The sequence below is a fragment of the Phyllobates terribilis genome, unplaced genomic scaffold (assembly GCF_046119375.1).
Source record: "Phyllobates terribilis strain yellow unplaced genomic scaffold, ASM4611937v1 Scaffold_5__5_contigs__length_657084704, whole genome shotgun sequence".
NCBI lineage: Eukaryota > Metazoa > Chordata > Amphibia > Anura > Dendrobatidae > Phyllobates > Phyllobates terribilis.
The window spans coordinates 21657668-21682659 of record NW_027362765.1 but is presented as its reverse complement, the minus strand read 5'-3'; the positions used below and the strand labels follow the sequence as shown (position 1 = coordinate 21682659).

The window sequence follows — 24992 nt, the reverse complement described above, 5'->3', positions numbered from 1 at the left end:
TCATGCACTGTGCATGATCAAAGTATCTTTCTGCTGTCTGGTCACCCGGATGTTGTCATGACGACATTGGGTCGTCATGGCAACATCCGGGAAGCCACTGCAGACAGCGTTAGACGCTGATAGGAGAGGTGAGTATCACGATCACCTCCCCTTGCCACCGCAATGCTGTGATCGACTTCGATCGCAGCATTGCGGGGGTTAATGTGCCGGGAGCGGTGCGGGCACGATCGCCATGACGTACTATTCCGTACCTGGCTCTTAAGTCCCAGGGCGCAGGTATGTATTAGTACGTCTTGGGCTTTTAAGGGGTTAAACTAAATATTCCAAATACAGTTGTGCTCAAAAGTTTACATACCCCGGCAAAATTTTTGCTTTCGTGGTCTTGTTTCAGAGAATATAAATGATAACAAGAAAACTTTTTCTCCACTCATGGTTATTGGTTGGGTGAAGCCATTTATTGTCAAACTACTGTGTTTTCTCTTTTTAAATCTTAATGTCAACCAAAAACATCCAAATGACCCTGATCAAAAGTTCACATACCCCAGTTCTTAATTCCATGTATTGCCCCCTCTAACATCAATGACTGCTTAAAGTCTTTTGTGGTAGTTGTGGATGAGGTTCTTTATTTTCTCAGATGGTAAAGCTGCCCATTCTTCTTGGTAAAAAGCCTCCAGTTCCTGTAAATTCCTGGGCTGTCTAGCATGAACTGCGCGCTGGAGATCTCCACAGAGTGGCTGAATGGATATTGAGGTCAGGAGACTGAGATGGCCACTCCAGAACCTTCACTTTGTTTTGCTGTAGCCAATGACAGGTCGACTTGGCCTTGTGCTTTGGATCTTTGTCATGCTGGAATGTCCAAGTGCGTCCCGTTTGCAGCTTCTGGGCTGATAACTGCAAATTTGCCTCCAGTATTTGCAGATAACGTGCTGCATTCATCTTTCCTTCAACTTTTACCAAGTTTACTGTGCATTTGTAGCTCACACCCCCCCCAAAACATTAGCGATCCACCTCCATGTTTTACAGTAGGAATAGCGTTCCTTTCATCATAGGTCTTGTTGACCTCTCTCCAAATGTAACATTTATGCTTGTGGCCAAAAAGTTCAATTTTGGTCTCATCACTCCAAATTACCTTGTTTCAGAAGTTTTGAGGCTTGTCTCTGTGCTGTTTGGCGTATTGTAGGCGAGATACTTTGTGGCATTTGCGCAGTAATGGCTTTCTTCTGGTGACTTGACCATGCAGCCCATTTTTCTTCAAGGGTCTCCTTATTGTGCATCTTTTTTTTTTTTAAACAATGCGTTTATTGAATTTTGCACAAAAATCCGAACATACAATCTATAGGGCCAACAGATGCCCAAAACTGTGCCCCAACCTCTGGGCTTACAAAATGTACAAAATGAATAGTATAAAAACAAAATAAAAGGAAAATACATATACATAAAAGAAAACAAAAGAAAAAAGAATGAATTAATTACATTAATTTCCCATATATTAGATGGTTGTGAGAAACAATTTATATCCGTAAGTGCTGTGAATGTCGCATGGCTCATATTTACACTATTGCAAGATCGGAGGTGCAAGGTAGGGAGAGGGGCTCAGAATCGTCCCACGTGTCACCCAAACTCAGAAGGGCACACAAAATATCCCGCTTCCTCAACGTTCCCCATGTATAGACAATGGGCTGTTTAACCAAGGTTCCCATATTTTATCAGTTTTCTTCTTTGCCTTGAGTGTGTGTGCCAGAGCCCTTTCATATTGACAGTTTGTGTTCAGTCTGGTCACTATCTCCCCCACATTAGGGATGCCCACTCCTTTCCATTTAGCCGCGATAGCTGATCTAACTGCGATCAGAATATGTGACAAAATTCCTCTAATTTCCCAGGGGACATCCATTAATCCTATATGAAGTATTCCCATACTAGGTGTTATCTCTAGGTGAGTCCCCAGTACATCCCATATCAAACTATCCAATGCCCCCCATAGTGATTGAAGTTTTGGACAAACCCACCACATGTGGCCCAACGAGCCTTCCCCATTGTATCCTCTCCAACATAAAGAAGATGATTCAGACCCGAAGTGTACCATCTGTGCCGGGTAGTAGTACCATCTCATGTGCGTCTTTTTAAGCTGCTCTAGGTGGTTTAAACACGATGAAACTCTCTGGACCTCATCCAAACCATCCCGCCAGTCCTGAAGGGCCGTCAAAATTCTTAGATCCCGTTCCCAACGAGTCATATACGTCAATTTATCGTCCAAATCTGGGTCGTTTAGAAACCCCCTTAGAACCGGTCTTAGAGTGGAGAAAGTGACCCATAGCTCTTTTATCCTTAGGTAGAATAAAAAAGGGGTATGCCTGTGTAGAGTGGAGTAAATGCCTTATTTGCAAATACTGGTAAAACAAGGGCCGTAGGTCCGGGAATCTCATAACTAGTTTATCAAAAGGAATTATTACATTGTCCTCCAACAGGTCTGCTAGCGATTGAACTCAAGCTGTCACCCAACGTTGAAGGTTAATATATGGAATATGATATTCTAGAGCTCGTAAAGAGATCTCAGTCCTGGGGAGTAACAGCAGTTTGGATGCCAAATTCCTCCAACAATGCATAGTAGCCTCCGATGTTGGTAACTCGGCGACCATAGTGCTTCGCTTAACTACTTCTGTCTCCAATATCAATGTGGTAGAATGGTTTCGGGCAAGTAAGGACTCTATTTGCAACCATTTGTGGCCGCTGTCCATGTTTCACCAGTCCCTGATTCCCGTCAAGACCGCTGCTCTATAGTAGGCTATGAGATTGGGCATGCCCATCCTTCCCATGTCATATGGATAATACAGAAGTCTACTAGACACCCTCAGTCTCCTATTGTCCCAAACGTAATTATTAGCCAGTCTTTGAAGGGTATTTATGATTTTAGAAGGGAATTTAATTGGGATACACCTAAAATAGTATAAAATTTTTGGAAGGACCTAAATTTTAAAAATATTTATCCTGGCTATCCACGATGCAACAACGTTTTGTAATACCGCCAGCTCCTCCCGCACCGTATTTATCAGTCTAGTAAAATTTACTTCCACCAATTGTTTTGACAGGGTTAAGGTGATACCCAAATACGTCATTCCTTCCTGCGCCCACTGAAAAGGGTATGCCCCTTCCAGTCTTTGCCTAAGTGACAACGGAACAAGAATCGGCAGGACAACCGTCTTAGCTGCATTCAGTTTATAATACGAGATGTTTGTAAACGTTTTGAGATTGGACATAATGACAGAGAAGGACCTGTCCAGATCAGTGCACGGGATAACCACATCGTTTGCATATAGACCGATTTTGTGGGGGGACCCCCTCACCTAGATGCCCGAAATCTCTGAGTTATTTCTAATCTTTTCAGCCAAGGGCTCCATACATAAAGCAAATATGACTGGAGATAAGGGGCAGGCCTGCCGTGTCCCGTTTGTTATGGGGAAGGATTCAGAGAGGAAACCGGACGTCAAAACCTTAGCGGAAGGAGTGGAGTACAATGTGTTAATCGCAGACAGAATAGGTCCTTTTAGTCCAAATTTAAGCAAAACACTTTTAAGGTATCCCCAGTGCACCCTATCAAATGCTTTCTCAGCATCTAGTGACAGGAGTGCACTGGGGAGGCCTCTCAACTCTGCCACTTTAATCAGATCCAACATCCTCCTTGTACCATCTTTAGCTTCCCTACCAGCTACAAAGCCAACTTGATCCGAGGATATCAGGGAAGGAACGACACGATTTAGTCTAACAGCCAAGAGCTTGGTAAAGATCTTTACATCACTATTCAAAAGTGCTGTTGGTCTAAAATTACCTGGAGAATCAGGGGTCTTTCCAGGCTTAGGCAATGTGACGATCGTAGCCTCCAAATTAGGTACTGCTACCTTTCCCGAGTCTCTCCAGGTATTGTATAACCTGATAAGGTATGGGGTAACAATTTTTTGGAAACCACGATAGTACTCGTTAGCTATGCCGTCTGGGCCAGGGGTCTTATGACATTTGGATGAATCAATAACATCTTTCAGTTCTACTTCTGTGAAGGGGGCATTCAATAATTGTAACTGTTCCGGGAAAACCTTCGGGAGCTTCAAATCACTCAAATATTGATCAATATCTGACTGTTGTGGCTGTGGGGTATCAACATCATCTTTTAAGTTATATAAAGATTTATAGTATGCAGCAAAGACTGCAGCTATGTCCTTCGGACTTCTGGCTATCAACCCTTTCGAGTCCCGTAGATGATCTATTCTGGATTTTGCAGCCCTTTTCTTGACCCGCCTGGCCAAAACAGCTCCCGGCCTATCTCCCATGGCGTAGTGACTAAGTTGGAACTTGCGGAGGTTATATTCATATACTGCCAGCAGATCAGAGCGTAGTTTAAATCTGAGCTGATATATGGCCTCAGTGGTAGCCGGGGAGGGGGAGGTTTTATTTAATATTTCTAGCTTTTTCAACTCAGTCAGGAGGTTAGTCCTGTGTTGCTCCCTCTTTCTTTTCAATTGTGACGCTTGTTGTAAGAAGACTCCCCGTATCACCGCTTTGTGCGCTGTCCATAAAGTCTCGTTGGAAACTGTGCCATTGTCGTTTAATTCAAAATAAGATGTCAATTCTGCTGTTGCTTTTGTCATTGTAGAGTCATTCAATAATAGAGAGGTGTTTAGTCGCCAGTGTGGTGTTGGGTTGAATTGGTGCGCAAGATGTACACGTAGGTAGATCGGTGCGTGGTCAGACCACGTAATCGTTCCAACCTCCGCAGATATACATCTATTGAGAGCTCTATTGTCTACTAGGAATAAGTCAATCCTACTATATGACCCATGTCGGAGAGAATGAAAAGTATAGTCCCTTTCACTGGCGTCAGAGTATCTCCAAAAATCGTGCAGACCAAATTCATGGACCAACTTGCCCAATTCTCACCGAGGGCGACCCGATCTAGATGAGCAGTCTAAATTACCATCCATTGGCATGTTAAAATCCCCGCATACAATAACCTCCCCTTGTTTAAGTGTTGAAATGGTAGAGAGGACTTTTCGCACAAATGGGAGCTGGGCAGAATTTGGGGCGTATAGTGCTGAAATCATATGAGGGGTCCCATTCAATGTACACACCAACACCAAGTATCTACCCATGGGGTCTGTACACATCTGAATGTTCTGGAAGGCCACCAAATTTTTTATCATAATACAGATTCCTGCTGTCTTAGTCTGGGCATTTGCAAAGAATATATGGGGGAATTGTGCCTGATGCAATCTATGATTATCAGCTGACAATAAATGCGTCTCCTGCAGACACACAATGTCTGCCTTCGATTTCCTCACCTCCCTCTACAACATAGAGCGTTTGGCAGGTGAATTTAACCCTTTCACAATCAACGAGAGAAATTGTATACTCATAATTACACATAAGGGAGGAAATTGTTATGAGCCGCATACAAAAATCCAATTTTTCTCTCCCCCACACCACCCCCTCACCACCCCTCATGAGCCATTCACTGAAAAAAGCACATATGTCCTTAGAACGATCAGCAGTTACGTCAATAGAGGAAATATACCTCAAGTTAAATTGGAAAAAAAATAAAAAAACAGTAAAAAGAAAAAAAACACAGCGGAAAAAAGTCCACAGAAAAAGCCATAGAGAAAAGTTCAGTCAAAAAAGTAAATTCTTCAGACATAAATCTGACCACGGGGTCCCATGAGATTTTCAAATCTCGCTGTCACTCAGCAAGATTTCTCACAGTCCAGAGGATCACCAACCAGACGGCTTCCGCCGAACAACAGAGAACCGTCAGTCAATAAGCCAAAAGGCGCTCAGAGTTCAGAAAAGAACAAAGGGAAAAAAAAGGTCAGCAATCCTCTAACACCTCCATCTCAGCCAGGATAGCGTCCTCGCCTCTCTTTCAGGTCGATACCCATTCCTGCGCAATTTTCTTGCCTTTAGCAGGTTGTCTAGGAGCATAGGCAATCTTCCAGGATGCCAATTTCTCTTCCGCTTGTTTAGGGGTAAAACGCACTACCACGCCACGGTCACGGAGTATTAGTAGTTTTACTGGGTTGAATCCCCATCTATACCGTATGCCGGCCTCTCTCAATGCCCTGCACGCATGGGCAAATTCTCTTCTCTTTGCCAGGGTAGCCGCAGAAAGGTCTGGAAAGACCTGCAGATTTGGAAATTCCTCAGGCAGCCTGGGGGTTTTCCTAAGTTGGTATAGGAACATGTCCTTCGTAGTGAAGAAATGAATACGTGCCAATGTATCTCTAGGCAGGGAAGGGTCTACGTGTCTGGGCTTCGGTGTTCTATGAATCCTGTCCACCAGTAATTCATTAGGGGCAACCTCAGGTAATACAGCCACCAAGAACCGTCGCATGAACTCAGAGAGATCCTTATCTGGCACTTATTCAGGGATTCCCCTCAGCCTCACATTGTTACGTCTGTATCTATCTTCTAAGTCATAAACTTTATCAGTGACCCGAGACATCTCTTCCCTGAGTGCCTCATTTTCATCTACCAAGGCATTGATCGTTCTGACATATTCTTCCATCTTGTTTTCAATGTGGGAAGTGCGATCCCCAATGGAAGTAATCTCCCCTTTTATCTCCTGCAACATTGCCTGCATATCTTGCCTCATGGAGGAGCGAATTGCAGCCAGAAATTCTTGCATATCTGCCCTTGTCATTGGTGCTGTGGGCTCATTATCCCTGCTGCTGTGTTTCACATTCTCTGCTTCCCTTCCCCCTGAGCCTCTAGAGGAGTGTGAAGAAGTTGCAGGGGAAGCAGGTGCCATCTAACTCACTGTTCTTGGTGTTTGTCCCCTCTGGAAGAAAGCCTCCAATCTCGCCGGGGATCCTCTATTTTGGGACCTTCCCCTGGTCATCATGGGCCCTGGGTGTTCTGCCGCCACCGGGTGTTAGGTAATAGGCTGTAGGACGATGCTGTGTGCTGCTTTGTGCTAGTTTTAATCCTGGCTGGCTGGAGCTATGCAGTTAAGCTGCTGCCACCTTGTCTTGCAGGCCACACACCCCCTTATTGTGCATCTTGAAACAACCACACCGCTAGTTTTCAGAGAGTCCTGAATTTCAGCTGATGTTATTTGTGGGTTTTTCTTTGCATCCCAAACAATTTTCCTGGCAGTTGTGGCCGAAATTTTCGTTGGTCTACCTGACCGTGTTCTGGTTTTTACAGAGCCCGTGATTTTCCATTTGTTAATCACAGTTTGAATGCTGATGACTGGCATTAACAATTCCTTGGATATCTTTTTGTATCCCTTTCCTGTGTTATGCAGTTCAACTACCTTTTCCCGTAGATCTGTTGTTGACAATTTTGCTTTCCCCATGACTCTCAGTCCAGAAATGTCACTGGATGGATGAAAGAAGCAAGAGTCTGTCTGGATCCCAGAAACTCACTCAGCTTTAATGCACACACAATGATTACAGGTCACATGTTAGGATGTTACCTTTAGTAGCCGTTCAAACCCATTTGTGTCAAATTCTGTGCATGTTATCAGGCCAAAATCACCAGGGTATGTGAACTTTTGATCAGGGTCATTTGGATGTTTTTGGTTGTCATTAATATTTAAAAAGAGAAAACACAGTAGTTTGACAATAAATGGCTTCACCCAACCGATAACAAAAAAACTTTTTCTCCACTCATGGTTATCATTCATATTCTCTGAAACAAGGCCAAGAAAGCAAAAATTCTGCCGGGGTATGTAAACTTTTGAGCACAACTGTATCTCTGTGATATATGAGGGATTGGACAGAGAGGAGGGAACGGAGAAACTGGCATTTCAGCAAGCATGGTAGAGGGATTTGGGGGTTAGTTTGTCCCCTCTTGAGTGGGTAAAAGGGTTCCTCTTCAGACATAAGCTTACTAATGCAGGGACTGCACAAGAAAATAACTATAAAATACTCCCACAATGGTATTACTACCCATCTAAATTACATGCAATGTTCCCTACAGTTTCGGAAACATGTTTGAGATGTGAAAGCTAAGTGGGTTCTATGATTCATATATGGTGGGAGAGTTCTAAAATGAAACCATTTTGGGAGAAGGTATTTGACAATTACGAACGTATCACAGGAAACAGAGTATTGGGGTCTCCTCAAATAGCTGTCAATCTGTCCCTTCCTCAATAGGTGTATAAAACAAGGATTTACTTTGATTTTGCTTAACATCGGCACGGACGGTAATTCCATGGTTTTTGGAAACTTAAAAACCCCTCTAACATACTAGATTGGTGCAAGGAGATGGTGAATCTATGTAGAATGGAAGAACTGTCTGCAGAATCTAATGGAACCAATGATAAATTTAGAAGGGTTTGGAGTGGATGGATTCTGTTTCAGGACTCACCTGATTTTCATAACCTATTCTAATAGTTTCAACAGATGCTTGCGATTAGTTTCATAGTTAGTCACACTGTCATAAGGACCCCTCTCCCTTAACCCTCTGTCTTTTCTTTTCTCCTCTTTTCTCCCTCCTTTTCTTTTTTTCTTCTTATATGGGCTTTTTAGATAAAATATAGAAATTGCCTCAACATATGATCCTCTTATAGGCGGTTATCTTATAACCATTATATTGTTCAATATACTACCATTTGAATTATTTGAAAAAAGTGACCCCATTTGAACTTTGGACATTTTTTTATATGCCTATTTTGTTGTATTGTATTCGACTTTGAAGAAAATATAATATATTTTTCTTGATATGTAAAATGGTTAATAATTAATGCTTAATTAATGATTAATTGATTGATGTTTAATAAAACAGATTGAATATAACATTTGTTGTGATAATAAAAAAATACAATGAAATGCTGCGTACATTTCTAGACCTAATAACAGGTATTGTACCTATATTATTTACTGTTGGTCACCATGTTGATCGCATAGGCCAAATTTGTTGGTTTAAATGAATTCATTGACCATAAAAACTATAAGTTTGATTAATAAATAATTGTTGTACGCTTAGAAATAAGACAATTATAAGACTGTCCGATTTTGAAGGTTTTCGACCATCATCTTGAAAATAACGCACTTCCAGTTGGAAGATTTTGGCAGACATTTCATGTTGATCTTGGTAGAGACAAAAAACATTCACAGACCTTTTGTTGTAATTTGTCTTGGGTCTCATGTTATATTCACCCGACTAAAAGGTGCCATGAGTTTTTGGAACTAACTAATCACCTTGTAAGGGACAGGTGTCTAAGGTGGACTGAAAGAGCTGTGATAAGAATAGTACAAATTCTGATTGTGATCAACTAAAAATACTACATATAAAAATCCCCTTTATATGTTGTATATCATCATATGGTTGCAACATTTTTATGATAGCGCTTATATGGAAAGATTGGAACATTATAGACACCTTATTAATTTTGTAGCTGATATGTAAAATCACAGTAGTGTGCTGCAATACTCATTTATGTTTTTAGGGGTTTAATGTCTAGTCTCTCTAAGTGCAATATAGGTTATTAGATATTTAATAGTGTTGAGCGAACATGCTCAGCTAAGGTGTTATCCAAGCACGCTTGAGTCCTAACCAAGTGTCTTTGGTGTGCTCGTCAAATATGATTACATCGGCGCTGCTACATGTCTCGTGGCTATTAGACAGCTGTAACACATGCAGGGATTGCTTGTTTGTTAGGCAATCCCTGCATGTGTTGAAGCGGTCTTAACAGCCTCGGTGACGCGAACATATTTGACTAGCGCAATGAAGACACTCTGTTAGGACTCGAACGTGCTCGGATAACGCCTTATCTAAGCACGTTCACTCAATACTAATATTTAAGTCTCCTGATGAGTCGTTATTGATCTGGATAATGAAGACAGTAGAGACAAGAGACTTGTGAATGTGAGGGGGCAGTTTGCACCTCACCCTATATAAGATGAGGGGTATATGTTTGTCTGTCACTCTCTGAAGGTTAGTCAGAGTGTGAATAATTAGTGCACTGTCTGTATATATTATATTATTACCAATTGTTTAATAAAGGTTAAGTTTTATCTTTTTGTCATTAAGCAGTCTAATATTGAGGATAGTTCAATGATATTTTCAGTGAAGTGGCCGGCAAACAGAAGCAGCAAAAGTTTAGGAAATTAAATGTGAACTGATCCACGATTGTAAACTGGATTTTAGTCTCGGCTCCTGACAGTACCTACTGTTGGAGAAGAGGCTGCTACCGGAGGAAGCGAGGAGCCACCGAGAGCCTTGATAGCAGAGCAGCTCTAGACTGAAGCTTCTGCAGGAGCATCAGTGAGAGGAAGCAGAGACTGCCTGGCCAGATGCTTCTGCAAATAACTTGCAAGTAGTCACCTACTAAGTGGAGGATGTATGAGATAAGAAGGAGGCATGACGTTGGTATCGTCAATCTGAGGTGTGTCAGTCATCTTACACCCTTTCCCCCCCCAAAACGACAGACACCATGGCTTGGATGCAATTGGCCGCAGTGGCCTTTATTAATGCATAGTTAAGAAGCGTTGTATATCTATATACATAAAGACACGTTAAGGTCCTTGAAGCTAAGAAGGGTCTGGTGATCCCAATGACACAATTCCACTTGCTCCCAGCCATCCACCACCAGCCCAGGAGCACCACGAACTCCCCCCGAACCGTGAAGGGGGGGGGGCAAACGGTTTAAAACCGCCACACCCGGGACTCAACATCCATTTGTCGTAAGTCCCACAAATCAGCAGTCCCCAAAACCACATATAACCGAGGATCCATGTCCTGTGGACACTCCCATACCAATTTAAAACTAACTTCAAGCACCCTAATTACGCATGCCCTTAGAGGCAGCCTGGGCATACCTCCGACTCACAAAGAGTCGTCCTACAGCACTTAGGAGAGGAAAAACCTCCTTTGGGGGAAACCTCCAGGGAACCAAGGCTGACGGACTACCCTTTCCCTGGGCTTAGAAGGATGCTGCTCGCAGCGATTCCAGGCTTGGCACTTTTTTTTTTTTTTTTTTTTACATATATGACGTGGAGTACACAATTAGCAGATACATAGCAAAGCATCTCTCGCATTGCGGATAGGCCGCCCGTCGTAGGCAAATGTCACTGCGACCCGTGTGGTCTACCAATCACTAGGGGAGGGTGGGCGGGACTTGTGTTGTGTCCTGAAGATAGGAAGGAGAGGCCAAGCCACTGCCCCGGTGGCCTTATAAGCTGCCCCGACCTTCTCTATACCCTTCCCCACATATGCCGCACCCCCGTCATGCCGGCTTCCGCCCTATTGCCTTGGGCCAATTCCTCCAGCCTTTTCTTGACGTTTGTATCATCAATCTGAGGTGTGTCAGTCATCTTACCCCCCAAAAACAACAGACATCATGGCTTGGATGCAATTAGCCGCAGTGGCCTTTATTAACGCATAGTTAAGGAGCGTTGTATATCTCATATATATCTCACTCCTCTGCTACGTGTTATCTATTCTGAAACCTGCATTGTATCTCCATGTTACTTGCAATGCTCTGCAGCTAATCACTGGTATATATATCTCACTCCTCTGCTACGTGTTATCTATTCTGAAACCTGCATTGTATCTCCATGTTACTTGCAATGCTCTGCAGCTAATCACTGGTATATATATCTCACTCCTCTGCTACGTGTTATCTATTCTGAAACCTGCATTGTATCTCCATGTTATTTCCAATGCTCTGCAGCTAATCACTGGTATATATATATCTCATTCATCTACATTGTTTAATCCATGATACTTTAAGGTCATCACACTTACTTTAACAGTTTATGATCCATGTTGAGATGCCAGTCTGTTTTTTTTCTGCAGTTTTATTGTCTCCTGTTGTCTTAAGCTAGTTGATTGATTGCTAACGAGTTAAATCTGTGTAGATCTAAGCAGATATGTCCCTATATATGGAGACATAGTCAAGGGGCAGCATTTATGCGGGGGAATTTATGCATATAGCATTTATGCATACTTTATCGAAGTGCTATAGTTTATCAAAGTGCCACGGCAGTTAGATATGGCAGTTGGACAGGGCAGGAGACAGGTAAGACATGCAAGACAATTAAACAAACTTGCTTCCAAGTCATCTGTTTTGCAAACAATATTCACCATTTGTATTTGTCCCATTTATATTCTGGCTGCTACAATCATCCACATTCACCGTTCTCCCACAAATTCGGCACACTTCATCCATATTAACCCCTCTCTCCTCTCTTCTCCTATGTACAGCTGTCATGCTCTCTTCACAATGTTATACCACACAGATCCATTCATTCCCACCATACAACACAGCAAACGCTCTCACAAATCACTCAACCATCTGCTCACTCTCTGTATCTTCCTTCTCTTAGTCGCAGGTGATATTTCTTCTAATCCAGGACCCTCCAGTAATAATAACATTAACTCTTTCCCTGTTACATTCAGAAACCCTGCTAATCTCATTAATATTCCCTGCATATCTTCTGTCTCATTCAACTGTGCCCTTTGGAATGTGTGCTCAGCATGTAATAAACTCTCTTACATCCATGACTTTTTCCTCTCTAATTCCCTCAACTTCTGGCTCTCACCGACACCTGGATCCAGCAGTCAGACACCACTGCCGCTGCAGCTCTCTCCTATGGTGGCCTACGTTTCTCTCATACCCCGAGACCTGACAACAGATCAGGTGGAGGTGTTGGTCTGCTTCTTTCAACAAAATGTACTTTTCAGGTTATCCCCCCAGTACCCTCCCTTATCTTCCCTTCTTTTGAGGCCCACACAGTCAGACTCTACCGGCCCTTCTCCCTGCGAGTGGCGGTTGTCTATCGCCCTCCAGGTCCTGGATCACTTTGCTGCCTGGCTTCCAAATTTTCTATCCTGTGACATCCCCACTCTAATCATGGGAGATTTTAACATCCCAATTGGCGATTCTCTTTCCCCATCTGCCTCTCATCTTTTATCCCTAACCTCCTCCTTTGGCCTTTCACAGCTTGCTAATTTTCGTACACATGAAGACGGGAACACATTGGACCGGATCTTCTCCCGGCTTTGCACATTACATGACTTTACTAACTCTCCCCTTCCACTCTCTGACCATAATCTTCTTTCATTCTCTGTCAAGAACTGTGAGGCTACTCAAGAAACCCCCACTTTCCACAGTTATAGAAATATACGCACAATTAACACCCAGAAATATATGAAAAAGTTGCGATCATCATTGGCCCCAATCTCCTCCCTCTCATGTCCCGATTCTGCATTGAAGCATTATAACGAAATATTGCTATGCGCCCTGGATGAAGCCGCACCTCCTACACAAAAAACAATTCGGCATAGACGGCGACAATCCTGGCACACGCCTCAAACACGTCTTCTCCAGAGGTACTACAGGTGCACTGAACGGCTGTCGAGAAAATCTAATCTGTGCGAAGATTTCCTCCATTATAAATTTATGCTGAAAACCTATAACTCTGCCCTTCACCTCTCCAAACAAACCTACTTTAACAATCTCATCATCTCACTTTCCAATAATCCTAAACGCCTCTTTGACATGTTTCATTCTCTCCTCAATCAAACAGCACAGGCCCCGACCACCGACCTCAGCGCTGACGATCTGGCCAATTATTTCAAAGAAAAAATTGACCATATCCGACAGGAAATTTTCTTCCAATCCCCAAACGTTATGCTTGCTCTCCCCCGCCACATTGGATCTTGCTCACTTTCTGACTTCGAACCAGTCACGGAAGATGAAGTGATCAGGCTCCTTGCATCTTCTCGCCCTACTACCTGCACCAGTGACCCTATTCTCTCACATCTCCTTCAGTCCCTTTCTCCAGCTGTCACCACTCACCTAACTAAAATTTTCAACCTCTCCCTCTCATCTGGTATCTTTCCCTCTTCTTTTAAACACGCCAGTGACGCGCCCCCTGGGCCATATTCTTTAGGGGGAATATCCGGAGCCGGATCAGATGGGAGTTGTAGTCTTCCGAGTGGCTGTGACCCGGTCCGTGCCCAGGGTGTCAAACTCAGTTGTATGTGGCAGTCCTACAGATGTTAATAAGTTCTTAATGTCGACTACGCCACCCGTTGTATTGCGGTCACTATGGCCGCCGCTGCAGCAGGGTCCGCTGAGGCTGATGGTGTAGGTGCAGCTTTTGATGGTATAACCCCCAACGGGTGGGGTATAGCCTCAGGGGGTCAGGTGCAGAGGATGGGGGTTGTGGTGGTGCAGCATAGATGTTAAAGGAAGACAGAGTCGGGTTATGCAGTTAAGGGTATTTACTCACTGCTGATGTTCCGGTCACTCCAGCTTCAAGTGACCTCCCGAGCCGTGCTGCATCCACCAGGTCCTGGATCCAGCCAACCCCCAAGCGAGTCCGGAGCGTGACCCTGAGCTCTCCTTCTGTCCTTTCTCTGGCCGTCCCCACTAGTGATCCACCCAGGTCCAGCTCCCTCGGGCCTTCTGTTGGGAGACCCTTGGCCTTGGGTTCCCTGACCCTCCACGTGGTATGCCTTCAGGGTGGATGTGGTGGGTGGCCGTGGCAGATCCTGCCCACGGCCTCCGGTCTCTGGCTGAGGTGTGCTTGAGCCCCCACCAGTTTGGGATCCGGTACCCTTTTGCCAACTCTTCACCCTAGGTTTGTATATGGGTTCTCAGAGTTCCTGCTTGTTTTCTCTGGGTCCTTCTGACTCTCCTCTCTCACTCTCTCTGGGCCTGGGGCTGCTCTGCTCCTCTTCCTCTGGCTTCTCACAGACTGACTGACTGTGGCTGACCGACTCCTCTGCAAAGGCTGACTGACTCTGTTCTTAGTTGGTGCCCACCTTATATACACCCTCTATGTGTGAGCTCAGGTGACCAGCACCCAATGAGCTCCTATCTTTACCCAGGCTGCTCCCCCTATCTGCCCCTACACTACTTGGGATGTACCACCCCCCTCCCACTCCAGCCAGGAACAGACTCGGTCGTACCTGCACATTTCTAAGTGGGAGTACCGTCGGCCTGTTCCTCGGAAATGGGATGTATGTAGTGCATGCAGCTTTCTGGACTCAGTCCCACACTCCATCCTTACCCGGGAGTGGAATATCACACCTCTGGGTTGAGGTGCAATACCCCTGTAGCAGCCGAATCCTCAGGGTGCTACATTCCCCCCTGGTAAATCACAGCACGTCCTCGGGCTGTAAGATATAAAACATCCACAAACATACAATTTTTTTTTTTTTCATAAACATATAAAACATATAAAACAACATATATTAGCAGCAATAAACTTTTCATATTAACATTCTCGTAGACTTCTCTTGTCTCTGGTTCCTCCTCCGGACACTGTGCAACGTGTGCCCGGGAAAAGTGCAACAGTTTCTCTAGAAAAAAATGGTTTTCCTATAAAACCGGTAGGGGGCGCTTTAGGAAGCGCAACTATATACAAGGGATATGGCCGCTCTCAGTCCTCGGCCAGGTATTAGGGAGGAATGACCGCTCTCAGTCCTCGGTCAGTGGGATTTAAGGGATAAACGGGTAAACAGTTCACACTTGCTGGTCCCAACGGGGACTATAATAGCAGCAACAGTTTCTTTGGTACCCCTACGGGTAACTATATACAGCTTCTACTCTGCCGTACTCAACGACGACGTCCTCCTGCTCTTTCTTTGCGGTTATCTTTAGCTTCAGACCCGTCCGGCCATGTGTGTTGGGCGAACAGATCTTCTCCCAGATGCGGCACTCTTGGTTTTATGGGCGCGGTGGTGGTGGCGCCCGGATTGCCCAGGCCTTGCGGCCAGGCCTGGGGCACCTGGAAAGTGAAGGGCACCGTAAGGACGGCGGCGCCCTGGGCTACTTGGCCCTGCGACCAGGCCGGTGGCTCCGCGGAGGTAGGGGGCGCTGTTGGTATTGCGGCGCCCGGGGGTACTAGGCCTTGCGACCAGGCTGGTGGTACTTCCTGCTTGGTCACGCTCGGGGTCGAGGCGTGTGACGTCACAGGGGTCGCGGCTGCGGCTTCCGGTTGAGGCCTAGTCTGTGGCGGTGACGTTGCGGTTACGGGCACGGCAGGGGGTACTTCGGGCTCTGCGACGGGGAGCTGGGGCAGGTACGCGGTTTCCCGGTTTGGGGTAGAGACGTCCCCTTTACCTGCCTCCTTTCGTTCGGCTCCCTTCTCGGCGCCGTCTCCGGCCTTCAGTCCTCCTGCGCCATCCTCAGAGGCGGTCTGTCTCCTCGTCTCGGGTGGCGTGCTCCGCTGACGAGTCTCGGTCCGCTGGGCCATCTCTCGGCTCCACTCCGCCAACGTCTCTCGTTGCACCCGGGCCATCCTCCGTGCGAGGCCCTCCAGCGCAGTCTGTGCACACTCCCGATCTCGGGGGAGCTGTGCCAGGACCTCCACTAAGCCTAGTGGGGTCGTTGCTTCTAGCAGGCTCCTGACCAACGGGTCGGTGCTGCTCTGCTCTCCTCCCGTTGTCTCCAGCAGGCCTTCTGGAGTGGCGACCGGCAACAGGCTCCTGACCACTGGGTCGGTGCTGCCTGGAGTGGCGGCCCGCATCAGGCTCCTGACCACTGGGTCGGTGCTGCCTGGCTCTCCCTCCATCTCCGGGGAGGCTCTTTCTGGACTCTGCTCCAGGCTTCTTGTCTCCGGGTGCGCTCTCTCCAGACTGCTCCAGGCGACACCCATCTTTGCTCTCTTCTCCTCAGTCCTCCCATTTCGAGGGCGGTCCCGGGGCCACTTGGTGATTGTCAGCTCCAGGGGCAGTTCTTTCACGCTGACAGACACCTCTAGCATCACAGTCTCTGTTGGTGGGGGCGGTTTCCACTTTTGGCGCCATTTTCGGTCCTGGCCCACGATGGGAGGCGGCCTCTCACCACCCTCTGGCACGCCCATAATGGCGTCCGCTCTTCCAAGGCGGGAAACCTTTGGAAATGGCGGGAATCGTCTCCCAGTGGCGGGAAACTCTGCAGATGGCGGGAATAAGCTGTTAATGGCGGACAACCGGCGAGAATCGATCTGTGATGGAGTCCGATGGCAGGGACCCTCCGGAACCGGCAGGAGACTTCTTTTTGAGGTAAACTTGTTCTTTTCTTCAGGCACGCAGTACCCGGATGTTGCGGGCACGAGATCCTGCCGACTACGCCAAAGTTGACGCGCCCCCTGGGCCATATTCTTTAGGGGGAATATCCGGAGCCGGATCAGATGGGAGTTGTAGTCTTCCGAGTGGCTGTGACCCGGTCCGTGCCCAGGGTGTCAAACTCAGTTGTATGTGGCAGTCCTACAGATGTTAATAAGTTCTTAATGTCGACTACGCCACCCGTTGTATTGCGGTCACTATGGCCGCCGCTGCAGCAGGGTCCGCTGAGGCTGATGGTGTAGGTGCAGCTTTTGATGGTATAACCCCCAACGGGTGGGGTATAGCCTCAGGGGGTCAGGTGCAGAGGATGGGGGTTGTGGTGGTGCAGCATAGATGTTAAAGGAAGACAGAGTCGGGTTATGCAGTTAAGGGTATTTACTCACTGCTGATGTTCCGGTCACTCCAGCTTCAAGTGACCTCCCGAGCCGTGCTGCATCCACCAGGTCCTGGATCCAGCCAACCCCCAAGCGAGTCCGGAGCGTGACCCTGAGCTCTCCTTCTGTCCTTTCTCTGGCCGTCCCCACTAGTGATCCACCCAGGTCCAGCTCCCTCGGGCCTTCTGTTGGGAGACCCTTGGCCTTGGGTTCCCTGACCCTCCACGTGGTATGCCTTCAGGGTGGATGTGGTGGGTGGCCGTGGCAGATCCTGCCCACGGCCTCCGGTCTCTGGCTGAGGTGTGCTTGAGCCCCCACCAGTTTGGGATCCGGTACCCTTTTGCCAACTCTTCACCCTAGGTTTGTATATGGGTTCTCAGAGTTCCTGCTTGTTTTCTCTGGGTCCTTCTGACTCTCCTCTCTCACTCTCTCTGGGCCTGGGGCTGCTCTGCTCCTCTTCCTCTGGCTTCTCACAGACTGACTGACTGTGGCTGACCGACTCCTCTGCAAAGGCTGACTGACTCTGTTCTTAGTTGGTGCCCACCTTATATACACCCTCTATGTGTGAGCTCAGGTGACCAGCACCCAATGAGCTCCTATCTTTACCCAGGCTGCTCCCCCTATCTGCCCCTACACTACTTGGGATGTACCACCCCCCTCCCGCTCCAGCCAGGAACAGACTCGGTCGTACCTGCACATTTCTAAGTGGGAGTACCGTCGGCCTGTTCCTCGGAAATGGGATGTATGTAGTGCATGCAGCTTTCTGGACTCAGTCCCACACTCCATCCTTACCCGGGAGTAGAATATCACACCTCTGGGTTGAGGTGCAATACCCCTGTAGCAGCCGAATCCTCAGGGTGCTACACCAGCATACATCCATTACTTAAAAAAACATCCCTTGACCAGAACTGCATGGCCAACTACAGTCCTGTTTCCATTTATCTCTAAACTCCTGGAACGCCTGGTCCATTCCCGTCTAATCCGCTATCTCTCAGACAACTCTCTTCTTGACCCTCTACAATCTGGTTTCCGCTCTTTACATTCTAGTGAAACTGCCCTCACTAAAGTCTCTAATGATCTACTAACAGCTAAATCTAATGGTCACTCCTCCCTGCTGATTCTCCTGGATCTCTCTGCAGCATTCGACACTGTGGATCACGAGCTCCTCCCTATTGGCCTCAAGGACACTGTTCTCTCCTGGTTCTCCTCCTATCTCTTTGACCCCTCCTTCTCTGTGTCTTTTGCCGGCTTCTCCTCCTCTCTCCTTCCCCTTACTGTCGGGGTTCCTCAAGGATCAGTCCTAGGCCCCCTTCTTTTCTCCTTCTACACCGCTCCTATTGGACAAACAATCAGCAGATTTTTTTTTTTTTTTAAATGCTGGTGAATTGGTATCTTGATAGAAACGTGCTATCCTCATGACATAATAGAGGACCTCTTGAATCCCCCCCCAAGCCTCTTGAAACGCACAAAGGTTTTTAAAGGGCACATTTCTGATCCCCGCACCGCTCCCAACCACACTTTCTTCTCTTTTTCCAGTTGGTCCGTTTTAGAATGCCTTAACCAAAATTCCACTCCTTCCTTTGTTGCCAACACGTCCCTTGCTAGTACCCCCTCCACCACCTTCTTTCCTGGATGGGGCTACGAGCTCGCTAATTCGTAAAGCCCAGAAGAAAGCTAGCTGGAAGAGTGTTACCTCATACTCTGAGCTGCAGATTTCTAGCAGTTCTCTTCCCAAACGTTTCAGAATTTTAAATGACACTGGGCGCCGACCATCCCTCTGCGCCCGCCCCTGACGAAACCCTTTTACCGCTTGTTTCACTAAGGGATTCTTCGTCAGGTCTCTAAGTCCCCTGGACCAAAAACCAAATCCCATGCCCATGATCACCCGATTTACCTTGGCGACTGACCACCCCTCCCGAGCTCCTTTGCTTAACCACAGGAGCAGCAAGCCTACTAGTGATGAGCAAGCATGCTCGCAAGTACTCGGTACTCGAGATGCTCGGAGCTCGCCGAGTACTTCCGAGATGCTCGGGCGGATGCTCGGGTCCCCTCCCTGCTTGTTTCGTGCTCTTTAGAGCGCCAATCAACATGCAGGCATTGCCTGCCACACACTGTAATGCCGCAGCCATGTTGGTTGTGGCATTACAGTGATTGGCTGGCCGCGCAGCGCCATCAGGTCTATATCAGACCTGGCGCCGCCATGCTCGTCACAGTCTACTCCGCAATCAGGCAGTGTAGGGAGAGGTGCTGCTGAGCTAGGGAGAGATTTGGCTGTTTATTAGTTAGTGTAGGTATTTTACAAGATACTCTGCATATCCATCTCAACTAACAGTCCTTTTAAGGACTAATCCAGCTGCAGAGATATCGTTGCTAGGCAGGCAGGGTATATAGCAGACTGCAGTGCATATAGCAAGAGGGTCTATTTCAGGTCTGTCTGCTGGTGCTTTTACAGATATTATATTTGTAGAAATGGCCTCAGATATCAGGGGCCAGGAATGTATTTTTTTTTATCTTAATCCTGATTATTTGCATAAAAAGAAATCCAGAGAACACCGTTTTTCTGCGCCATTTGCTTGTTGGCACTGCAGAATACAGCCAGGTCCTTTCCATATTACAGCGCTAAAAATCCAGGTATTTGAAACTGTGGTTTGTCCTTCACACGGATCACATATAATTGCGCTCTATATTCTGCCATTTCTGGCCTCCATTAAAATCTTGTTTCAGTGTGTCAGTGAAGTTATTGACACCAGTTTGCTGTTAAAAATAGTTACCAACAGGCCAGCTATTTAAATCTGTGGTTTGTCCGTCACACAGATCACATATAAGTTCGCTCCAAATTCAGCCATTTGTAGTGAGCGTGGAAGATATTGTCCTCCATTTAAAATGGGCAAGGCGCGTGGCAAGGGACGGGGAACTGGACATGATGGTGATGGTGCATGCCGAGGCCGTGGACAAGCTGAAATTGTGCTACAACAAACACTCACATCTTCTCACTCGACCTTCCTGTCCCAATTAATAGGGGACCTTAGAACACCACTATTGAACACAGAGCAGAGCACAAAGCACAAACCACCACCACTCTGTCTTCCACACGGTCAAGTCTCAGTAGCCGTGAGTCTGGACTGCATATTCCTCACCCTGATCCTCCTTCCTCCCACCATGCCGAGTGCCCAGAGACAACTGATCCCACACTTGGACACTCCGAAGAGCTGTTCACTTTTCCATTTATAGATTCGGGCCTCTCGCCTGGTCCACTTGAAGCGGAACAAGAGGAGATTGCATGTAGCGATGCCCAAATATTTGAGCAGCCACGGTCATACGAAGGTGACGGTGGGAAAGTGTCACAAGATGTGGACGATGATGAGACACAATTGCCAGAAAGTCAGGAGGAGGACCAGGATGCGGAAGTGGAAGACGAGGTGGTGGATGATATAGTAACTGACCCAACTTGGCAGGAGGACATGCAGAGCGAGGACAGCAGCGCACAGGGGGAGGGAAGCAGAGCACCCCAACAGGCAGGAAGAAGCAGTGTGGTGGTCGCAGACAGAAGGCGGGCAACCGTTCCCCGTAACATCAACACGGCAGAAGTTCCCAGTACAACTGTTAGGTCTTCCCGAGTCTGGTTGTTTTTTAAAGACTCTGCCGATATCCCCATAAAGGCCATTTGCACCACCTGCCAGGCCAGCATCAGCAGGGGTAGCAAAACTATCAGCCTGACCACCACCAACATGATCAGGCACATGGCAGCAAAGCACCCGACTTTGTGAGCTGAACCCCAGGGTCCAGGAACAGTGTCTGCGGGTGACACCACTGCTTCTTCCGCTGTTGTGCATGCAAGCCAATCTCCTGTCCATAGTGCATGTGAAGATGCCTCCTGCCCTGCACCTGTCATTGCAGACTCTCAACTAGCACCATCAGCAAGCACGTCCTTGTCCCAGCGCAGCAATCAGTTGTCCATACCCCAGTCCTTGGAACGCAAGCGCAAATACGTAGCCAATACCCCACAGGCCACACTACTAAATTCCCACATTTCGTGACTGCTTGCGCTCGAAATGTTGCCTTTTAGGCTCGTGGAGACTAAAGCTTTCCGCAACCTGATGGCGGCGGCCGTCCCTACTCAGTCCCCAGCCGCCACTATTTCTCCCGGTGTGCCATCTCCGCATTACGCAAGCACGTGTCCCACAACATTAGCCGTGCCCTCAACAATTCACTTACAGGGAAAGTCCACCTAACCACGGACACGTGGATAAGTGCTTGTGGGCAGGGACAGTACATCTCGCTGACGGCACACTTAGTTAACATAGTGGAAGCCGGGACCCAGTCGGACCTTGAGACAGAACACATCCTCCCGACGCCGAGGATTGCGGGCCCTAGGTCAATCAGGGTTGCCCCCACAGTCTGCAGCTCCTGCACCTCAGCCTCCTCCTCTTCATCTCCGAAATGACCACATCAGTCACAAGCTGGAAGCACTGCAGCACTGCCTCAGCCAAGCCGCAAAAGGCTGTGCTGAAGCTAATATGCTTAGGTGACAAACCGCACAATGCTCTGAAAGAGCAGGCAGATCTGTAGCTGACACCGCTGAACCTACAGCCAGGCATGGTCGTGTGTGACAAAGGCCAGAACCTGGTAGTGGCTCTGAGGCGAGGCGAGCTCACACATGTACCATGCCTGGCCCATGTGCTTAACCTCGTGGTTCAGCGGTTTCTCAAAACCTACCCGGAGCTGCCGGATCTGCTTGTCAAAGTACGCCGCCTGTGTGCCCATTTTAGAAAGTCAGCAACAGCTTCCGCCGCCCTTGCCGTGCTTCAGCAGCATTTCCAGCTTCCGGTTCACCGACTGGTGTGTGATGTCCCCACATGTTGGAACTCTACACTGCAGATGTTGGGAAGGATTTGTGAGCAGAAGAGGGCAGTTGTTGACTACCAGCATCAACAAGGCCGTCTGTATTCAGTTCAGACTCCACACATAAGACCTCAGGAGTGGACATGGATTTCAGACATCTGTACTATCCTCCAAAACTTTGAGGACTCCACCAAGATGGTGAGCGGCGATGATAATAATTAGCATTACCATCCTGCTTCTCTGTCTTCTGAAACACTCTCTGCTCACAATCAAAGAGGAGGCATTGCAGGCGGAGCACAATGAGATGGAGGAAGGAACCATACAGGGTGATTACACACAGACCAGCCTCATCTCATCCCAACGTGGATTGGGTGACAGTGAAGAAGAGGAGGAGAAGGAAGAAAAGGAGCTAGTTTCATGTGCTATAGACGGTACTACCTGCACAACTGTCATACCGTCTGTTCAGTGTGGATGGCCTGAGGACAGGGAGGAGGAGAGCATGGTCAGTCGTTCTCTTGGTGAGGACACGGAAGTCTTGCCTGTTAGCAGTCTGGCACGCATGGCTGAGTTTGTTATGCTGCCATTCCCTTGACCCTCGCGTTCTCAAAATTTTGGGTGACAGTCATTACTGGTTGGTGACACTTCTAGACCCACACTACAAGGAGAACTTTATATCTCTTTTTCCTGATGCGGACAGGTCTACAAAAATGGGGCAGTACCAGAAGACCCTTGTTGCGGAACTATTAAAAAAATTCTCATCTGAAAACTCTGGCGGCCGAGGTCACAGTTCGTTGAACAACCAAGGAGTACAGCCGAGAGAGACACAACTCCAATCCAGCAGAGGCAGGGGAACACTGTCAAAGTTCTGGAAGAGTTTTCTCAGCCCCTCCCATCGCATAGTCCTGACTTTTTCCTGACCTTCTGCTCCACGGGAGGTTTCTGGCCTTCATGAGCTCTTCTGCCTGCCCTAACTCTCTGCCTATTTGACCGTGATTGTGTTTTCTATCTCCTAATTTGTTACTCTGAACTGCTGTTTCCTGACTAACTAGTCATCTATTGCTCACAGACACTGCATTGTAGCTCTGTACCCCATCCGTTGCATCCCAGAGACTCTACTATCCAAGTAGAAATTAGAAATCTTTCTTTCTTTACTTCCACAGACCGCTTATATGATTAATCTTGTGCCGCCATTCACAAATCTGTTCTCAGTGCAGACATATTTTCACATTACTGAGGGAGGAGATAACGCTACTCGTATATAAATTCTACGGGGTACAGAGGAGGAAGGAGATACTAGAGGCAGGCACAGACAGACTGCAGCAAATCGGTGCCAGAGGGGAGAATCAGTGCCAGTGGAGTAGAACTTATTCCTTCTTCATGCCTGAGAAAGAAGTAGGTTCTACTCCGAAATGCATTGCAATAACTTGGAAGTTTTTTTATACTTACCACCTGGATTAACCTTTGTCACCGGCAGTCACTGGGATCTATCGTACTAATCGCTTCTTTCCAACTAGGTTAGGTAAATTTATGTCTGATAATAGCTGGCTTGACTTTGATGCATTTCTCACCCATCTATCCCTTCTTTTACAACTCAATCCCTACGTGTATCTTTACCAGTTTTGACTAGCTTTTACTTTTTAGAGATATATGCTATTTTCTCTGCAGTAGGTTATTATTTACTGTGAGTTGTATCTGATCATTTCTCATTGTGGCCAGAACTGAAATTTTCTATGCTATTGACAACGGGAAATGGAGAGTTCATCCCTTCAGGCTACTATTTTTTTGATAAACTAAGTTGTATTCCTGTCCGATTACAAATTTACCTAGAATCACACTTACTCCAATAAAGTGGAAACACGAAAATCATAACTAAAGTTTGCTTTAAATCAATCATTTATTTTGACACAAAGGATAATTGGTCAAGGGGGAAGAAGACCTGATATCACAATATGTCACGTATGAAAAGGATTATGTTGCAAATTCTATAGGAGAAAGAGAACACCAATCCCGTCCTCCTGTCAGACTTTCCAAATAGAAAGTAAACTAGAATAGGTTCTTGAATTTAATTTAACTGTTTCCCCTGCAGCTAACAGTAAAACTAGTGAACCATATATTGCACATTAATGCTACCTCACGAATGAGTTTTGTATGCTGCCGTTCTTTATCAGGACTGTTAAAGAGGTAACCATCCTATGGCCAGTTGGTCTCATCTAATTGATAGGACAACCTAATTATTAGATGCGACAAGTTGTATGTGAGATGGTTTACTTGTCAAATGTCCCTATTATACATATAATATATAAGTGCCAGTCAACCTTTTTTATATCCATTTTTAGCGTTTTTACACATTTAAAGTGTGCTATATACATGGTGAAATATATTGTTTTCTGGATTATATTTTTGATGTTTATTGTTGTTGCATATATTTCCTATTCATCATGATTTAGTGTTCCAAATTGCATACCATTTCTCATTTAGATGTGTCTCTAACTTTGAAAGTAACTTGTAAAATAAAAGTTATTTATAATTTGTCAATAGAATTAAAGAATATTAAATGCCTTCTCCCCTGTTTGATTTTTACATTTTTTTTTTAAAGGATATTCTTCTCTGTAAAACATTTTACTAATTCTCAACATGAAAATGGCTTCTCCCCTGAGTGTGCTGTGTACTCTGGAGGAGCTGACTTCCAGAGCTAGGCTCTTGGTAAACACAGCTCAAACCTGT

General features: G+C 46.5%; 1 pseudogene; it reads left to right on the top strand.

Moving 5' to 3' along the window:
- Positions 1-24992, top strand: part of LOC141271385 (uncharacterized) — a 76850-nt pseudogene that overhangs the window by 35975 nt on the left and 15883 nt on the right.